This window comes from Schistocerca serialis, unplaced genomic scaffold (genome assembly GCF_023864345.2).
Source record: "Schistocerca serialis cubense isolate TAMUIC-IGC-003099 unplaced genomic scaffold, iqSchSeri2.2 HiC_scaffold_1368, whole genome shotgun sequence".
Taxonomy (NCBI): domain Eukaryota; kingdom Metazoa; phylum Arthropoda; class Insecta; order Orthoptera; family Acrididae; genus Schistocerca; species Schistocerca serialis.
The window spans coordinates 102,680-120,818 of record NW_026047589.1 but is presented as its reverse complement, the minus strand read 5'-3'; the positions used below and the strand labels follow the sequence as shown (position 1 = coordinate 120,818).

At 48.2% G+C, this 18,139-nt stretch overlaps 14 non-coding genes across 14 annotated transcripts; all 14 read right to left on the bottom strand.

Annotated features, from left to right (window-relative positions):
* Positions 1–3,963: 3,963 nt before the first annotated feature.
* Trnas-uga (transfer RNA serine (anticodon UGA)) lies at positions 3,964–4,045 on the bottom strand. The gene has a single exon. It is a non-coding gene; the product is annotated as a tRNA-Ser (tRNA).
* A 702-nt stretch (positions 4,046–4,747) lies between these two features.
* Positions 4,748–4,829, bottom strand: Trnas-cga (transfer RNA serine (anticodon CGA)). Its single transcript has one exon. It is a non-coding gene; the product is annotated as a tRNA-Ser (tRNA).
* A 138-nt stretch (positions 4,830–4,967) lies between these two features.
* On the bottom strand, positions 4,968–5,040 carry Trnak-uuu (transfer RNA lysine (anticodon UUU)). Its single transcript has one exon. It is a non-coding gene; the product is annotated as a tRNA-Lys (tRNA).
* Positions 5,041–5,579: 539 nt separating this feature from the next.
* On the bottom strand, positions 5,580–5,652 carry Trnaf-gaa (transfer RNA phenylalanine (anticodon GAA)). Its single transcript has one exon. It is a non-coding gene; the product is annotated as a tRNA-Phe (tRNA).
* A 590-nt stretch (positions 5,653–6,242) lies between these two features.
* Trnas-uga (transfer RNA serine (anticodon UGA)) lies at positions 6,243–6,324 on the bottom strand. Its single transcript has one exon. It is a non-coding gene; the product is annotated as a tRNA-Ser (tRNA).
* A 702-nt stretch (positions 6,325–7,026) lies between these two features.
* Positions 7,027–7,108, bottom strand: Trnas-cga (transfer RNA serine (anticodon CGA)). Its single transcript has one exon. It is a non-coding gene; the product is annotated as a tRNA-Ser (tRNA).
* Positions 7,109–7,858: 750 nt separating this feature from the next.
* Positions 7,859–7,931, bottom strand: Trnaf-gaa (transfer RNA phenylalanine (anticodon GAA)). The gene has a single exon. It is a non-coding gene; the product is annotated as a tRNA-Phe (tRNA).
* Positions 7,932–8,521: 590 nt separating this feature from the next.
* Positions 8,522–8,603, bottom strand: Trnas-uga (transfer RNA serine (anticodon UGA)). The gene has a single exon. It is a non-coding gene; the product is annotated as a tRNA-Ser (tRNA).
* A 702-nt stretch (positions 8,604–9,305) lies between these two features.
* Trnap-cgg (transfer RNA proline (anticodon CGG)) lies at positions 9,306–9,387 on the bottom strand. The gene has a single exon. It is a non-coding gene; the product is annotated as a tRNA-Pro (tRNA).
* Positions 9,388–9,525: 138 nt separating this feature from the next.
* Trnak-uuu (transfer RNA lysine (anticodon UUU)) lies at positions 9,526–9,598 on the bottom strand. Its single transcript has one exon. It is a non-coding gene; the product is annotated as a tRNA-Lys (tRNA).
* Positions 9,599–10,137: 539 nt separating this feature from the next.
* Positions 10,138–10,210, bottom strand: Trnaf-gaa (transfer RNA phenylalanine (anticodon GAA)). The gene has a single exon. It is a non-coding gene; the product is annotated as a tRNA-Phe (tRNA).
* Positions 10,211–10,800: 590 nt separating this feature from the next.
* Trnas-uga (transfer RNA serine (anticodon UGA)) lies at positions 10,801–10,882 on the bottom strand. The gene has a single exon. It is a non-coding gene; the product is annotated as a tRNA-Ser (tRNA).
* Positions 10,883–11,584: 702 nt separating this feature from the next.
* On the bottom strand, positions 11,585–11,666 carry Trnas-cga (transfer RNA serine (anticodon CGA)). The gene has a single exon. It is a non-coding gene; the product is annotated as a tRNA-Ser (tRNA).
* Positions 11,667–11,804: 138 nt separating this feature from the next.
* Trnak-uuu (transfer RNA lysine (anticodon UUU)) lies at positions 11,805–11,877 on the bottom strand. Its single transcript has one exon. It is a non-coding gene; the product is annotated as a tRNA-Lys (tRNA).
* Positions 11,878–18,139: the final 6,262 nt, after the last annotated feature.

Sequence of the window (18,139 nt, the reverse complement as noted above, 5' to 3'; positions counted from 1 at the left end):
AGAGCAACATGGAAAGGGGGCTTCCTTGGGGGACACCCCTTGCGATGGTAATTGGTCTTGTGAGCTGGCAGTTGACGGAGATCGTGGCGGCCAGACCAGTGATCATATTGCGCACGACAGCGATGGAGTCGTGCCCGAAGCCCATCCTCCGCATCGTTTCGAAGAGGTATTTATGGCTGACACTATCAAATGCTTTATAAAAGTCGACAAAAAGGAGGCCGCAATTAATGGTGCTGGCAGACGACAGAGCGACGATATCTCTATATTGTGCTGTAGTCTGAAATATTGATCGCCTATAAGCACAAGTTTGCTGTTGCCCAATTATGTTTGCGGTCAACGGCATCATTCGATTGTTTAAAGCTCTCGCGATAATCTTATAATCTGAATTAAGAAGAGAAATCGGCCGGAAGTTGTTAATCTTTTTACATCCCTTATTTTTAGGAATCAACACGATTTTACATTCTTTAAGTTCTAATGGTACAAACTTTCCCCGCAGTACGTCGTTAACGGCTTGTGTCAACTTATCACCTATGATACTCCAATATCGTTGATAAAATTCAATCGGAAGGCCATCAGGGCCCGGCGATTTACTTTTAGGGGAGCCACGAATTATTTCAAGAACTTCATCCGGACTAAAAGCTGAAAATAAGCTAGCGTTGTCGTCGGCAGTAATTGTGGAGGTTGTAAACGCAAATAACTCATCCAAATCGTCCTCTTGCGTTGCTTCTGCCTCATACAGGGCACTGTAATACCTATGGATTTCTCTGATTATCTCGTTTTGCACAGTGAGGACAGTACCGTTTTCTAATTTAAGTTCGTCCATGAATATCCGTCGTCGGTTCTTGCGATGTTTAATTAGATGATATAACGCAGCCGTTTCGTCCTCGCTAACAGATCTGGCTTTTGACTTAAGTTTAAGACCCTCCAGTTGTTTTCTCTTTAAGCTTAATAATGTCGCTTTAATTTTCTTGATGTCGGACAAGCGCCTGTCTGAGCCATCTGCCTGATCATACAAATCCCTTAAGACCATGTAGTAAAATTCCATTGTACGGTGAACTGCCCGAGATCTCTCTATACTATAAGATATAATTACTTTCCGTAATTTGGGCTTCGCCTTGCGGGTCCACCACTCCAAAACACTCGGAAAATTGTGTACAGAGCGCAAGCAAAATTCCCAAGCTGTCTTTAATTCGACCTCGAGCTCGTCGTCTGTTAAAAGGCCGACATTCATGCTCCACTGATTCCTAAACCAGTGAGTGGGTTGCCGGTCTAAGTTGATGCAGGCACTCACACTACAGTGATCAGAGAAGCTGACTGGAGTGATTTCCACTTGTAGCAAATTCCTCACTATGTGACTTGACGTATAGATTCTATCAATCCTGCTACTGGAATTATGTGAAATGTGCGTGTATTTCACAAGCGTGGGGTACTTAACTTCCCACGCGTCCCTCAGTTTCATTTGGGAGACAAGAAAGTTTAATTCAGGGGAATAATTAAAATTGGGGGATTGGTCTTTATGGTGCAATACACAATTAAAATCGCCTGCAATGATCAAGTTTGGAGAGTCTCTCCGCAGTAAGTAAATGATATCCTCCTTAAAAAACTTCGATCTATCAGCGCGCCGAGTACTTCCAGATGGTGCATACAGATTGATTACACTGACGCCCATGATATTCACGCCTATGCCCCGTCCAGAGTCTAACTTTTCGACATCGGTTAGAGGTATTCCTTCCCTGACTAAAATCGCTGTGCCAGCACTGAATTCAGGAGCGAAATTGATTATTGCAACATAGCCGGGAATGTTAAGCTGCCATGTTGCAACCTCTTGTAAAAGGGCAATATCTGTACCAGAGTCAAACAAAAATTGTTTTAATAAAGCAAGTTTTAACTCTGACGTAATCCTATTGATATTAAGGGAAGTGATAGTATAGGCCTGTAGCATATAGGTAATGAGATGTAAAAGTATAACAAAACGATGGCATCGAGCTCAAGAGTGCCGGCTGCAGGATTAAAAAAGGTATAATGTGAGCAGACATGAGAGGATTATTGGATCAAGAAGCGAAATAGAAACCATAACAAGTGATACACTACGAATCATAGGCCGGTTGTAGCAAAAACGACACAGTGAATGCTGCGAACCATAACCGGGTAAAAGGACAGAAAAAACACGAAGAAGCTTTGCAACCTTAGGCGACAGCATGGAACAAACTTTGTACCAATGGAATTACTACTGTGGAGGATGGGCTTCGCCGAGTTCTTTGCTGTTGTCATCACCGGATCGTTCCCTCACAATTTCATAACTAATATTTCGGGGTACTACATCCGCTTGCGAGGAAGTGGAATTTCCTTTGTTGCGAGGAGCGGAGAGATTTGGCTGTGGATTGAGCCTTCGTCGTGTGGCGTTTTGAGGTCCCGACGTTTTTGTGGATTCTTTGAGACGCGGTCGTGTCGTTGTCGCAGCACTGCCGCCGGCAGCTGGCAGGTTGCTAAACACTTTCACTTGTTTACTTCCGCCCTAAGCTTGTTGTCGGGCGTCAGCTGTAGCGCGTTGTTGACACAACACTTCCTCACTGTGTGCGCGTTGTAGCGGCTGTTGTCCTTCGGGCGCGGCACTCAAAATTGGAGGTTCCTGTTCATGACCCGGCGTCTCAGAATTCGGCATCCCCTCAAGTCCATCCGCACTGGCTTCAAAATCGACCCGCATAACATCATCTGGTACTAAATCCTCCGCGATTGATGGTTTTGGTTTCCGGGCTGCAGGAGTCGTGTGAGATACTTCCTCATCTGAATGCTCATCACTACGTTCCAGCGGCCTTTTCTTTTGCTGAGATTCACTTTCAAGACAAACTGGCACAGCAGTTTGCCGTCCTACGAGTGGTGGAAACGCATCAGCGGTTATGGGCGGAGTCTCGGAGGTAGTTGCCTGGGGAGCATCAACATCAGGGTGCGCAGAAGAACCAGAAGTTTCTACTGCCATTACCTCGTTAAGTGTTAATCTACGCCGCGGCTGGAGATTATTTTTTAAGACAAAAACTCGGCGGGGGCAGTCCTGGCGAAGATGGCCCAGTTCATTGCAGATATGGCAGGTGGGGGCTTGACCAGAATATATAATGTGAGCCTTATAACCATCAACTGTGATGTGAGAAGGAATGTTCATTTTTACTTCCATGTCCACAGATCTAATCCCATTGAAACATTGTAATTTGTAGCGAGACGACCACTTTTCGTTGACAATTTCTTTAACCTCACCAAACTTAGAAAGTGCATCTTTAATTTTAGCGTTGTCAATCTCTATGGGCAAGTTAAGGACTCGAACTGTCTGAATCGAGGTATCGGCACGTGTTACAGTAACCATACTAGTGGTGCCGTCGCGATGAACAAAAGGGACTTGTTTGCCGATTTTTTCAAGAAGTCGTTCAACTGCTACTGGACTGAGAAACTTGACAAACACGCAATAACGATCAGAATCTAACTGGGTGGTGTGCACAGAATCAGAAGCGATGCATATTACCTCGGTTAGCCAGTCATGAATCTCGAGGGCGGTCGGTTGAACTCGGCGGGTATCCTTGTCAAAGCCAAAAACCAGGGTGTTTTTCCGGATGGTGGTAGACATGGCGCTGCAGCTGTATGGAATCCGGTCAAGCCCGAATCCCGTACAAGATCGGCAATTTGCTGACGAAAAGGACGACCACAAAAAAGTACAATGCACGTGAATCACTCAGTACACAGAAACACACGACGGCAAACAGTAAACACTGGCAACGACACCGACGACGCGGAGCAACCAGCTAGCACGTCCGACCGTGGCGACAGCGAAAGCCGGAATGGCGGCTTCTGGGCGCGACTGTAACGCTGCGCCCTGGATCAAATAGCACTGCACATTGCTGGTGACCCACGTGTTTAGTAGTGACGCAACTGCTAGGATGCAGCTGAACGTCCGCCTTTTGAGAGCGAGAAAATTTTCGCAGTCGGCAGGACTCGAACCTACGCTCCCAGAGGGAATCTGATTTCAAGTCAGACGCCTTAACCACTCGGCCACGACTGCCGGTGGCGGAAGCGACTCCCGACAACTGAAACCGCCATCTTTAGAAGCAATCTGATGGCAGAAAACGGCGTGGCCTCACTCTTTTCTGTAGGGTTTCCATTAGCCGTTACGAAAGTGTATTAATTTTCGCCCAGACAGGGACTTGAACCCAGGACCCTTTGGTTGAAAACCTAGCGCTCTACCGACTCAGCTATGCGGGCCCACGCACGAGCATTATCGTACAGCTGCGCGGTGCGCGAGTGATTCGTATGTCGTAATTACTGGCTTATGGCTCCGATGGCGACTTCACCGACTTCCCACTGACGCACCGCTGACGCTAGTTTTCTGTCGTCTTAAAACGATCGACATACCTCCAAGCAGCTGCGAGATCTTAAGAAAAGAAACGCTGCACCACTGCTTTGGCCGCACTCGAGTGATGGAAATTGCGATTCTTAAAAAGAAAATGAAATGTTCGCTCTGTCCATCACTTTCGAGCACATCTGTGAACTCACGATCTCAGCGACGGCTTTCTGCAGTCCCAGCGTCAGTGTCAGTGTGAGGTGAACCGATAGCCACAGTAAGCAGCGGTCGTCGCGAAAACTCAGTATTCTTAAAACGGAAATTTTCGTCTTGTTGAGAATGGCGTCACTGGTTTGCACCCGCATTCGCCCACGCATGTCACATGTGTGCGAAAATGTTTGCTCCTCTGTACGCAAAATCGCACGCAGCCGGTAGGATTCGAACCTACGCTCCCAGAGGGAATCTGATTTCGAGTCAGACGCCTTAACCACTCGGCCACGACTGCCGTTAGCGCGGTGTTCTCCCGACACATGCAACTGCTACCGTTTAAAGCACTGTGGTGTCAGTAAACGGCGTAACTGCATTATTTTCCGTAGCGTTTCCACCGCTACCAGACGAATCGCTACCAAAGTGTTAAAATTTCCGCCTCGACGGGGCCTTGAACCCTGGACCCTTAGGTTAAAAGCCTAATGCTCTACCAACTGAGCTATCCGGGCTCAGACGAGGCTGCAAAACCTCCCACAATGCACAACTATACATTGACTCATGTCCTTTACTGTTGTGCAATCGCTGTATGGGGCCGTTACTAATAAAACGTCGCCTACATGCTGTCTACAAACTTATCACGCTAAGCTCGTAACACACTCTCGAAGACTGCTGGCACACGATGCAACAACAAATTGCACTAGTTGTTACGCCTCATACGTCGGAGCAGAGAATTTACGTGTTTTGTCGACACTCACTGGGCAATTGGAAAATTCACAAGCATTTCGAATGCAATGTTTCCCACGCTTTCGCTCATTTCACGGTTCCGTTGAAGACGTTCTTCACCACCTGACACAGAAAAAGGAATGCAGTCGGTAGGATATTTTTAATTCTTTTGCTTCTAGGGGAGTTAGTTGTCTAGTGAGTTCCTCTTATGGCATGCACTAGACAACCAGAACAGCTACAGGAGAGAGTCATTTTTGTTGTCAGCGGTAGTTGCATTATCACAAACGCAGAGTAATTCCATTGGCGTCGCATCAAAACGAATACCTGCCGAAACCCGGGATCGAACCAGGGACCTTTAGATCTTCAGTCTAACGCTCTCCCAACTGAGCTATTTCGGCTGACGTCGAAGGTTGCCATTTGCATGTGTTCGTTAACCTCTGCCTCGTTGCCAATTTCACAGTCACCTTCGTCTGATAAGACACAGGGGCGCTGAAAGGCGAGCAGCCGATGCAGTGAAGTTCCACACACATTTCTTCTTCTTCCGTCATCGTAACAAGCAAACATGTCGACTCGATTCGTGTAATATTGACTTCGCTGACGCTAGAAAACCCGTGCTATATCGATGCCAGGGGCAACTCGTGTGCGGAGAACGAGACACAAGAAGGAGTGAGTCTCTCCACCGTATGAGAGGCAGTATCTAGCAGATACACACGGTAAAACATACGACTTGCGTTAGCTCATAAATTGCTACACGTCATCGTCTGCAAGCTAAAATGGACACATCTGCACTGCCCAGTGAGGCGACACTTGTACTAACACCAGGTGGACGGCTGTGAGACGCGGAGATGAGCTGCGGCTTCTGGGCGCGACTGTAACGCTGCGCCCTGGATCAAATAGCACTGCACATTGCTGGTGACCCACGTGTTTAGTAGTGACGCAACTGCTAGGATGCAGCTGAACGTCCGCCTTTTGAGAGCGAGAAAATTTTCGCAGTCGGCAGGACTCGAACCTACGCTCCCAGAGGGAATCTGATTTCAAGTCAGACGCCTTAACCACTCGGCCACGACTGCCGGTGGCGGAAGCGACTCCCGACAACTGAAACCGCCATCTTTAGAAGCAATCTGATGGCAGAAAACGGCGTGGCCTCACTCTTTTCTGTAGGGTTTCCATTAGCCGTTACGAAAGTGTATTAATTTTCGCCCAGACAGGGACTTGAACCCAGGACCCTTTGGTTGAAAACCTAGCGCTCTACCGACTCAGCTATGCGGGCCCACGCACGAGCATTATCGTACAGCTGCGCGGTGCGCGAGTGATTCGTATGTCGTAATTACTGGCTTATGGCTCCGATGGCGACTTCACCGACTTCCCACTGACGCACCGCTGACGCTAGTTTTCTGTCGTCTTAAAACGATCGACATACCTCCAAGCAGCTGCGAGATCTTAAGAAAAGAAACGCTGCACCACTGCTTTGGCCGCACTCGAGTGATGGAAATTGCGATTCTTAAAAAGAAAATGAAATGTTCGCTCTGTCCATCACTTTCGAGCACATCTGTGAACTCACGATCTCAGCGACGGCTTTCTGCAGTCCCAGCGTCAGTGTCAGTGTGAGGTGAACCGATAGCCACAGTAAGCAGCGGTCGTCGCGAAAACTCAGTATTCTTAAAACGGAAATTTTCGTCTTGTTGAGAATGGCGTCACTGGTTTGCACCCGCATTCGCCCACGCATGTCACATGTGTGCGAAAATGTTTGCTCCTCTGTACGCAAAATCGCACGCAGCCGGTAGGATTCGAACCTACGCTCCCAGAGGGAATCTGATTTCGAGTCAGACGCCTTAACCACTCGGCCACGACTGCCGTTAGCGCGGTGTTCTCCCGACACATGCAACTGCTACCGTTTAAAGCACTGTGGTGTCAGTAAACGGCGTAACTGCATTATTTTCCGTAGCGTTTCCACCGCTACCAGACGAATCGCTACCAAAGTGTTAAAATTTCCGCCTCGACGGTGCCTTGAACCCTGGACCCTTAGGTTAAAAGCCTAGTGCTCTACCAACTGAGCTATCCGGGCTCAGACGAGGCTACAAAACCTCCCACAATGCACAACTATACATTGACTCATGTCCTTTACTGTTGTGCAATCGCTGTATGGGGCCGTTACTAATAAAACGTCGCCTACATGCTGTCTACAAACTTATCACGCTAAGCTCGTAACACACTCTCGAAGACTGCTGGCACACGATGCAACAACAAATTGCACTAGTTGTTACGCCTCATACGTCGGAGCAGAGAATTTACGTGTTTTGTCGACACTCACTGGGCAATTGGAAAATTCACAAGCATTTCGAATGCAATGTTTCCCACGCTTTCGCTCATTTCACGGTTCCGTTGAAGACGTTCTTCACCACCTGACACAGAAAAAGGAATGCAGTCGGTAGGATATTTTTAATTCTTTTGCTTCTAGGGGAGTTAGTTGTCTAGTGAGTTCCTCTTATGGCATGCACTAGACAACCAGAACAGCTACAGGAGAGAGTCATTTTTGTTGTCAGCGGTAGTTGCATTATCACAAACGCAGAGTAATTCCATTGGCGTCGCATCAAAACGAATACCTGCCGAAACCCGGGATCGAACCACGGACCTTTAGATCTTCAGTCTAACGCTCTCCCAACTGAGCTATTTCGGCTGACGTCGAAGGTTGCCATTTGCATGTGTTCGTTAACCTCTGCCTCGTTGCCAATTTCACAGTCACCTTCGTCTGATAAGACACAGGGGCGCTGAAAGGCGAGCAGCCGATGCAGTGAAGTTCCACACACATTTCTTCTTCTTCCGTCATCGTAACAAGCAAACATGTCGACTCGATTCGTGTAATATTGACTTCGCTGACGCTAGAAAACCCGTGCTATATCGATGCCAGGGGCAACTCGTGTGCGGAGAACGAGACACAAGAAGGAGTGAGTCTCTCCACCGTATGAGAGGCAGTATCTAGCAGATACACACGGTAAAACATACGACTTGCGTTAGCTCATAAATTGCTACACGTCATCGTCTGCAAGCTAAAATGGACACATCTGCACTGCCCAGTGAGGCGACACTTGTACTAACACCAGGTGGACGGCTGTGAGACGCGGAGATGAGCTGCGGCTTCTGGGCGCGACTGTAACGCTGCGCCCTGGATCAAATAGCACTGCACATTGCTGGTGACCCACGTGTTTAGTAGTGACGCAACTGCTAGGATGCAGCTGAACGTCCGCCTTTTGAGAGCGAGAAAATTTTCGCAGTCGGCAGGACTCGAACCTACGCTCCCAGAGGGAATCGGATTTCAAGTCAGACGCCTTAACCACTCGGCCACGACTGCCGGTGGCGGAAGCGACTCCCGACAACTGAAACCGCCATCTTTAGAAGCAATCTGATGGCAGAAAACGGCGTGGCCTCACTCTTTTCTGTAGGGTTTCCATTAGCCGTTACGAAAGTGTATTAATTTTCGCCCAGACAGGGACTTGAACCCAGGACCCTTTGGTTGAAAACCTAGCGCTCTACCGACTCAGCTATGCGGGCCCACGCACGAGCATTATCGTACAGCTGCGCGGTGCGCGAGTGATTCGTATGTCGTAATTACTGGCTTATGGCTCCGATGGCGACTTCACCGACTTCCCACTGACGCACCGCTGACGCTAGTTTTCTGTCGTCTTAAAACGATCGACATACCTCCAAGCAGCTGCGAGATCTTAAGAAAAGAAACGCTGCACCACTGCTTTGGCCGCACTCGAGTGATGGAAATTGCGATTCTTAAAAAGAAAATGAAATGTTCGCTCTGTCCATCACTTTCGAGCACATCTGTGAACTCACGATCTCAGCGACGGCTTTCTGCAGTCCCAGCGTCAGTGTCAGTGTGAGGTGAACCGATAGCCACAGTAAGCAGCGGTCGTCGCGAAAACTCAGTATTCTTAAAACGGAAATTTTCGTCTTGTTGAGAATGGCGTCACTGGTTTGCACCCGCATTCGCCCACGCATGTCACATGTGTGCGAAAATGTTTGCTCCTCTGTACGCAAAATCGCACGCAGCCGGTAGGATTCGAACCTACGCTCCCAGAGGGAATCTGATTCCGAGTCAGACGCCTTAACCACTCGGCCACGACTGCCGTTAGCGCGGTGTTCTCCCGACACATGCAACTGCTACCGTTTAAAGCACTGTGGTGTCAGTAAACGGCGTAACTGCATTATTTTCCGTAGCGTTTCCACCGCTACCAGACGAATCGCTACCAAAGTGTTAAAATTTCCGCCTCGACGGGGCCTTGAACCCTGGACCCTTAGGTTAAAAGCCTAGTGCTCTACCAACTGAGCTATCCGGGCTCAGACGAGGCTACAAAACCTCCCACAATGCACAACTATACATTGACTCATGTCCTTTACTGTTGTGCAATCGCTGTATGGGGCCGTTACTAATAAAACGTCGCCTACATGCTGTCTACAAACTTATCACGCTAAGCTCGTAACACACTCTCGAAGACTGCTGGCACACGATGCAACAACAAATTGCACTAGTTGTTACGCCTCATACGTCGGAGCAGAGAATTTACGTGTTTTGTCGACACTCACTGGGCAATTGGAAAATTCACAAGCATTTCGAATGCAATGTTTCCCACGCTTTCGCTCATTTCACGGTTCCGTTGAAGACGTTCTTCACCACCTGACACAGAAAAAGGAATGCAGTCGGTAGGATATTTTTAATTCTTTTGCTTCTAGGGGAGTTAGTTGTCTAGTGAGTTCCTCTTATGGCATGCACTAGACAACCAGAACAGCTACAGGAGAGAGTCATTTTTGTTGTCAGCGGTAGTTGCATTATCACAAACGCAGAGTAATTCCATTGGCGTCGCATCGAAACGAATACCTGCCGAAACCCGGGATCGAACCAGGGACCTTTAGATCTTCAGTCTAACGCTCTCCCAACTGAGCTATTTCGGCTGACGTCGAAGGTTGCCATTTGCATGTGTTCGTTAACCTCTGCCTCGTTGCCAATTTCACAGTCACCTTCGTCTGATAAGACACAGGGGCGCTGAAAGGCGAGCAGCCGATGCAGTGAAGTTCCACACACATTTCTTCTTCTTCCGTCATCGTAACAAGCAAACATGTCGACTCGATTCGTGTAATATTGACTTCGCTGACGCTAGAAAACCCGTGCTATATCGATGCCAGGGGCAACTCGTGTGCGGAGAACGAGACACAAGAAGGAGTGAGTCTCTCCACCGTATGAGAGGCAGTATCTAGCAGATACACACGGTAAAACATACGACTTGCGTTAGCTCATAAATTGCTACACGTCATCGTCTGCAAGCTAAAATGGACACATCTGCACTGCCCAGTGAGGCGACACTTGTACTAACACCAGGTGGACGGCTGTGAGACGCGGAGATGAGCTGCGGCTTCTGGGCGCGACTGTAACGCTGCGCCCTGGATCAAATAGCACTGCACATTGCTGGTGACCCACGTGTTTAGTAGTGACGCAACTGCTAGGATGCAGCTGAACGTCCGCCTTTTGAGAGCGAGAAAATTTTCGCAGTCGGCAGGACTCGAACCTACGCTCCCAGAGGGAATCTGATTTCAAGTCAGACGCCTTAACCACTCGGCCACGACTGCCGGTGGCGGAAGCGACTCCCGACAACTGAAACCGCCATCTTTAGAAGCAATCTGATGGCAGAAAACGGCGTGGCCTCACTCTTTTCTGTAGGGTTTCCATTAGCCGTTACGAAAGTGTATTAATTTTCGCCCAGACAGGGACTTGAACCCAGGACCCTTTGGTTGAAAACCTAGCGCTCTACCGACTCAGCTATGCGGGCCCACGCACGAGCATTATCGTACAGCTGCGCGGTGCGCGAGTGATTCGTATGTCGTAATTACTGGCTTATGGCTCCGATGGCGACTTCACCGACTTCCCACTGACGCACCGCTGACGCTAGTTTTCTGTCGTCTTAAAACGATCGACATACCTCCAAGCAGCTGCGAGATCTTAAGAAAAGAAACGCTGCACCACTGCTTTGGCCGCACTCGAGTGATGGAAATTGCGATTCTTAAAAAGAAAATGAAATGTTCGCTCTGTCCATCACTTTCGAGCACATCTGTGAACTCACGATCTCAGCGACGGCTTTCTGCAGTCCCAGCGTCAGTGTCAGTGTGAGGTGAACCGATAGCCACAGTAAGCAGCGGTCGTCGCGAAAACTCAGTATTCTTAAAACGGAAATTTTCGTCTTGTTGAGAATGGCGTCACTGGTTTGCACCCGCATTCGCCCACGCATGTCACATGTGTGCGAAAATGTTTGCTCCTCTGTACGCAAAATCGCACGCAGCCGGTAGGATTCGAACCTACGCTCCCAGAGGGAATCTGATTTCGAGTCAGACGCCTTAACCACTCGGCCACGACTGCCGTTAGCGCGGTGTTCTCCCGACACATGCAACTGCTACCGTTTAAAGCACTGTGGTGTCAGTAAACGGCGTAACTGCATTATTTTCCGTAGCGTTTCCACCGCTACCAGACGAATCGCTACCAAAGTGTTAAAATTTCCGCCTCGACGGGGCCTTGAACCCTGGACCCTTAGGTTAAAAGCCTAATGCTCTACCAACTGAGCTATCCGGGCTCAGACGAGGCTGCAAAACCTCCCACAATGCACAACTATACATTGACTCATGTCCTTTACTGTTGTGCAATCGCTGTATGGGGCCGTTACTAATAAAACGTCGCCTACATGCTGTCTACAAACTTATCACGCTAAGCTCGTAACACACTCTCGAAGACTGCTGGCACACGATGCAACAACAAATTGCACTAGTTGTTACGCCTCATACGTCGGAGCAGAGAATTTACGTGTTTTGTCGACACTCACTGGGCAATTGGAAAATTCACAAGCATTTCGAATGCAATGTTTCCCACGCTTTCGCTCATTTCACGGTTCCGTTGAAGACGTTCTTCACCACCTGACACAGAAAAAGGAATGCAGTCGGTAGGATATTTTTAATTCTTTTGCTTCTAGGGGAGTTAGTTGTCTAGTGAGTTCCTCTTATGGCATGCACTAGACAACCAGAACAGCTACAGGAGAGAGTCATTTTTGTTGTCAGCGGTAGTTGCATTATCACAAACGCAGAGTAATTCCATTGGCGTCGCATCAAAACGAATACCTGCCGAAACCCGGGATCGAACCACAGACCTTTAGATCTTCAGTCTAACGCTCTCCCAACTTTTTTTTTTTTTTTTATATATTTTTAAGAATCATAACGCAGGTGGTCCCCGGCTCGATTCCGGGCGGAAACACTTGTTCGTCGCACTACAATCTCTACTGTTACCATTTAAATCAATTTCAAACGTCCCACCACCAGGGTGCAGACGGCTCAAATGATACATGAAACTCTTCCAGAACCGGCTACTTGGTTTTTGTGCTTACCTGGAGGGCTGGAAATGCGCGGAACAGCCGCCGGCATGACGGTAGTTGCCACACGTTTGCACAAAACGCAAGGGCTCGTCCGGGATTTGAACCCGGGACCTCCTGCACCCGAAGCAGGAATCATACCCCTTTTTTTTGTTTTTTTATTTGACCCCTGGTTTACGAGACCAGTGCTCTACCACTTTTTTTTTTTTTTTTTTTTTTTCATTATGAGCAAATGAAAGCGTAATTATCGTTCCTCTAACAAATATATCTATTGAAAAAAAAAAAAAAAAATATTAAGGAACATCCACAACACAGCCACTTCAAAAGAAGTACACTACTGAAATTAAAATCCTAAAACATGACTATATAATGTAGACTGCTTTGTGGAAAAAAAAAAAAAAAAAAAAAAAAAAAAAAAAAAAAAAAAAAAAAAATACGGAAACTTCAGTCCTGGTGTAGAGAAGAAACATACATAAAGGCGGCAAATCCAGGAACAGTATAAAAGAAAATGGCTCACACAGGTGACCTTAGCCAACACCCTCTCTTTCAAATGTCAGGCTAAGCATATTGGCAAAATCATCTCGGAGGCCTGGCAATCGCAAGCGCTGCCAGTAAGCAGTAAGCATGTACTGCTGAAACGCTAGGTGTCCATCCTCTTCATGACAACTGATGACAAAATGTACGAAATGGCCAATCAACCACATGACGGTATGGAGCTTCGTTCGCGGAAAAAAGGAAGAATCGGGCCGGACAATGATGTCAATAGTATAAGCGGCTTCAGCAGACCTAGTGACAAAGGCAAGTTGTTTCCTGAGCCAACGCCAATTAGCAAGGTGCCCACAGCAGGTGAATCGATGTTCAAGGGTATCCACGAGACCACACCGAGTACAGGTGTCCGTGTCAGAAAGACCAATACGGTGCAGTCGTACATTGGTGGGAACCAAATTATTTATTACCCTATACCACGTGGACGCCACGGCCATAGAGTGGATCGGCAGACTAACATTCTTCCAGACGTTCCTCCAGGACACAGATGGAGACGCCAGTTCTATTGGATTGGGACCGGCCAGCCCCTCCCAGCGGGCAATCAAGCCCTTGGTCGTTGGCACCGGTCGCCGCAAGAAGACGTCACCGAGGTAACTCACCGCAATGTAAAATTCCCGAATGTGTTTCAACTTAAAATTTAGGCGTCCGACATCGACAGGTGGAGCAAGGCTCGCCGGACGCACAACAGTAAAAAGCCTGGATGTAATTGAAGTCACTTCTTGCGTAACAATTAGAGTCGTGCGGCGGACGTACAAAGCAGACGCCTTGCGAGTAATGTCAGAGAGGCCCAAGCCTCCGGAGAGACGCGGTTTCGTCATTACCTCGTAACGTAACTTGAATAGATGGCCCTTCCATATAAACCTGCTAGACAATTGGCGCAACCTTTTCGCCACCATCATGGGAAGTGGGAACAGCTGAGCAACATAATAAGCTTTACATAGAACGTAGGTGTCTAAAATTCTGACTTTTTGCAAAATGGTAGCAGAGCGCTGCTCATGGACCATCAGAGCCCCCTGTATCTTCTCGGTGACAGATTTCCAATTGAGAGCCGCCATTTTTAGAGGACACCGATCAATGATAATCCCCAAGGACGTATGGCGATCGACAACAGTGGCCCAAGGGACGTCAGCATCGCGAAATCCTCGAATATCAAGGAACTTACATTTACCCTGATTGAGACGCGCTCCAGAGACACGACAGTATGCATCAACTGCCCCTTTCAACAACGGGATATCATCACGTTGACGGAGGAGAACAACGACATCATCCGCATATGCCTTAACCGAGAGCTTCCCACCAGAGAGGGACATACCCTGAAGCTTGAGAGCAATAGTCCGAAGCAGCGGTTCCAGGGACAATACGAATAAAGACATAGAGAGCGGACTACCCTGAGGCACTCCGCGGCGGAGAGCAATGGGCGGCGTCAGCTGCCCATTGACTGACACCCGAGCTGTTATTCCCCTATACAAATTGCCAAGAACACCACGTGATGAAGCGTTAAAACCTATTGTACCTAAAACTTGATCTAAAAACACATGACTGACGTGATCAAAAGCCTTATGAAAATCAAGGAAGGCAAAGGCACAATGTACGTTTGTAACCGCCGCAACCGAGACAACATCCCGATATTCGGCTACTGGTGTCAGAATAGATCTATCATGAAAACAACATTGATGTGCACCAATCACACCCCGAAGCAGAGAGGACAACCGGCTATCGAGCGCTCTAGCAGCTGTCTTGTAGTCAAAATTCAGCAATGTGAGCGGACGAAGATTGGCAGCAGATAAACGACCAGAAGACTTCGGAATTAAAACAATTTTCCCTACTTTAAAATCGGCAGGCACATCCATCCCCCTGACAATCTCATTTAAAATCTGCGTAAAAATGCCACCCAAAAGAGGCCAAAAACGGAGATAAAATTCTTTAGGCAGGCCGTCTGGACCCGGCGATTTACTGGACGGAGAGCGAGCAATAAAATCGAAAACCTCATCTACCTGGAACTCCCGGAGAAATTCGCCGTTCGCGTCAGGCGCGATCGTCGCAGTTAGATCCCCAAAGACATCGTCCGAAAGAGACTCACCAGAATCATCGGCAGAATAGAGACTAGTGTAATACTGGTGAAGAGCACGAACCATTTCCTCCTGTGCAATAAGCTGTCGCCCATCATCCACCGTAAGAGAAGAGATGAAGGAGCGACGACGACGAGTCTGATGCCGTAGCAGGTGGTACAAGGATGTCAGTTCACCTTCAACAAGAGAGTGAGGTTTCGACTTAACTCGCAGACCATCCATCTGTCGTCGTTTAAGGCTCAAGAGCTTGGCTTTAATACGACGAACATCATGGATCCGCAGAGGAGAGGTACCCGCTGCGTCATATAGTTCACGCAGGACAGAGTAGTAATATTCATACGTGTTCTTAAAATCACGCGCCCTTGCAGCACAGTAAAAAATCAAAGTCTGGCGAATCTTGGGCTTGGCAAACGCAGTCCACCAAACCAGCAAGGAGGGGTATCGCGGGACAGAGCGAAGACATCGCTCCCACACGCCACTTATAACATCATCCATAGCACTGTCGGCAAGGTGGGAAACATTTAACATCCACTGGGAACGATAAAGTTTTGCAGGTTGGTGACTAAGATTTACAGTTGCAGTAAAAGCACAATGGTCAGAAAAACTAGTAGGAATAACATCGACAGAAAGAATTTTATCACATAAAAAATCAGATAAATAGAATCTGTCGAGTCTACTGCATGAGGACGCGGTAAAAAACGTATATTTCACCAGGGTTGGATATTTGTGTTCCCAAACATCACGCAGATGCATCGTACTAACTAAGTCATGTAAATCACGGCAATAATTAAAATTGGGGGACTGGTCTTCAGGGCGTAAAACACAATTAAAATCGCCTCCGAGCAGGAGACTCCGAGGACTCTGGCGCAAAAGATAAATAAGCTCTTCTTTATAAAAGCGCGAGCGAGCCACAGTGTGACCCGAACCAGAGGGGGCATACAAAACAACGAGGCGGAGATCAAAAAGACGACAACCAATCCCACGGCCAGAGTCAAGGAATTCAATGTCAGTAATAGGAATGCCCTCTCGAAAGAAAAGAGCAGTTCCCGTTGAATATTCCGGCGCGACATTAGAAACAGTTTGAAATCCAGGTAGAGAGAGATCAGAAAACAACACTTCCTGCAAGAACACTACGTCCGCACAGGCGTCGTAAATAAACTGCCGCAAAGAGGCAATGCGAACGTCGGACTCAATACGGTTAAGATTTAAGGTAAGAAAGGTGTATGCTTGAACCATAGAGAGAAAAGCGAAAAAGGAAATCACCTACACCGACGCACCAACGTCACAGTCCATAGCAGGGGAGACGGAGGCATCCGAGGGAGGGGGACTGGTACCCCGTTCCGCGGATCCCTTACGCTTCGGTTTTTTACGAACAGCATTAACGTTCGGCTGAACGCGTAACTTGCGTCGGCTGACGGGCAAGGAAGCTTCAGCCGCCGGTGACGTAGGAGGGTCAAGTTCTGTATCCGACACCACCCGCGCCGGTCCACATGCGGGATCCGGGGTCGCGGGGGGAAACTCCGACAAAACGGAATGGTCAACACTTACACTAGCTTCCGGCAAACATGGACTGCACGGAGGCGAATCGTGAGCAGGAAGGTCCGAGGCCGCAATGTTGGACGGAAGCGGAGCAGCTCCGCTGGCAGAGGTATGGGGCAGCGAAGCAGGAAGTTGTCTCGGCTCCACTTGTTGTGACATCGAAGTCGGTTCGGAAGACGGCGCCAACAGGCCCGACCGACGATCCGACTCGAGAGAAGCTGCGTCGGAGGCCGGAGGGGCGCCAGCAGCCGCCACCGTAACCGTTACCTCAGGAGAGCAGGGAGCAGCTACAGTACACAGTGGCTCGGAGGATGCCGGTCGCTCGGACTGGGGCATCTCAGGGAGATCCTCATCCGTACTATTTCCATCGTGTGGGCGACGCCTCTTATTATTCAAAAGTGGCACACCCACCTGAGGGACAGACGGAACAACATCAGATTTAGCACGCAAAGGAGGAAATTCTGTGTCAGGGGTGCGCAAAACCTGTGGCGGAGCGCTACTACCACTGGACTGTGCTACACCAAGAGCAGAACCACCTGCAACGAGGTCAGCGACCGTTAACTTGCGACGCTGTTCGAGAGAATTTTTTAAAACAAAAACCCTCCGCGGACAGTCGGTACGCACGTGACCACTTTCATTGCACAAAAAACAGGTGCCAACCTGACCACTATATGTTACATGGACACGATATCCACCGATCTGCAGGTGAGATGGAATATTCTGCTTAACGTGCATTTCGACTGAACGAATACCACTGTAACATTGCAGGCGATGTTGGCTTGACCAGCGTTCAAGGCGAATGCTCTTTACATCACCATACTTTTGTAGACCCTCCTTAAGATAGACATTATCCACCTCCGGTGGAAGGTTGTAAACACGAACATTGGTATACGTGATGGAAGCATTGGAAAGCAGCACGGTACTTACAGAATCATCCCGATGCCGAAAGAGAACTTGATGACCATATTTAGAAAGAATTTTATCAACCTGAAGTGGGTCCATAAACTTAACAAAGAAAACATACAGTTCGGTATCAAAATAAGCAGTATGCACCTGATCCGAATGAACACCAAAGGTATCTACCAACCAATCATGAATCTCAAGGGAACTAGGTTGCACATGGCGGGTTGACTTGTCAAAAGTAAAACTAACTGTAGCCTGACGAGGAATAACCTGGGACGACATTTTCAAAATATGCGGTCGAAACCGCTACACACAACACACTGAAATAAGGACAGAAAGTAACACAAGGTACTAAACAACGACGGAGAAACACTCACAGAAGTTGCAACACAACACGTAAACAAAAGCTATAGTCCACT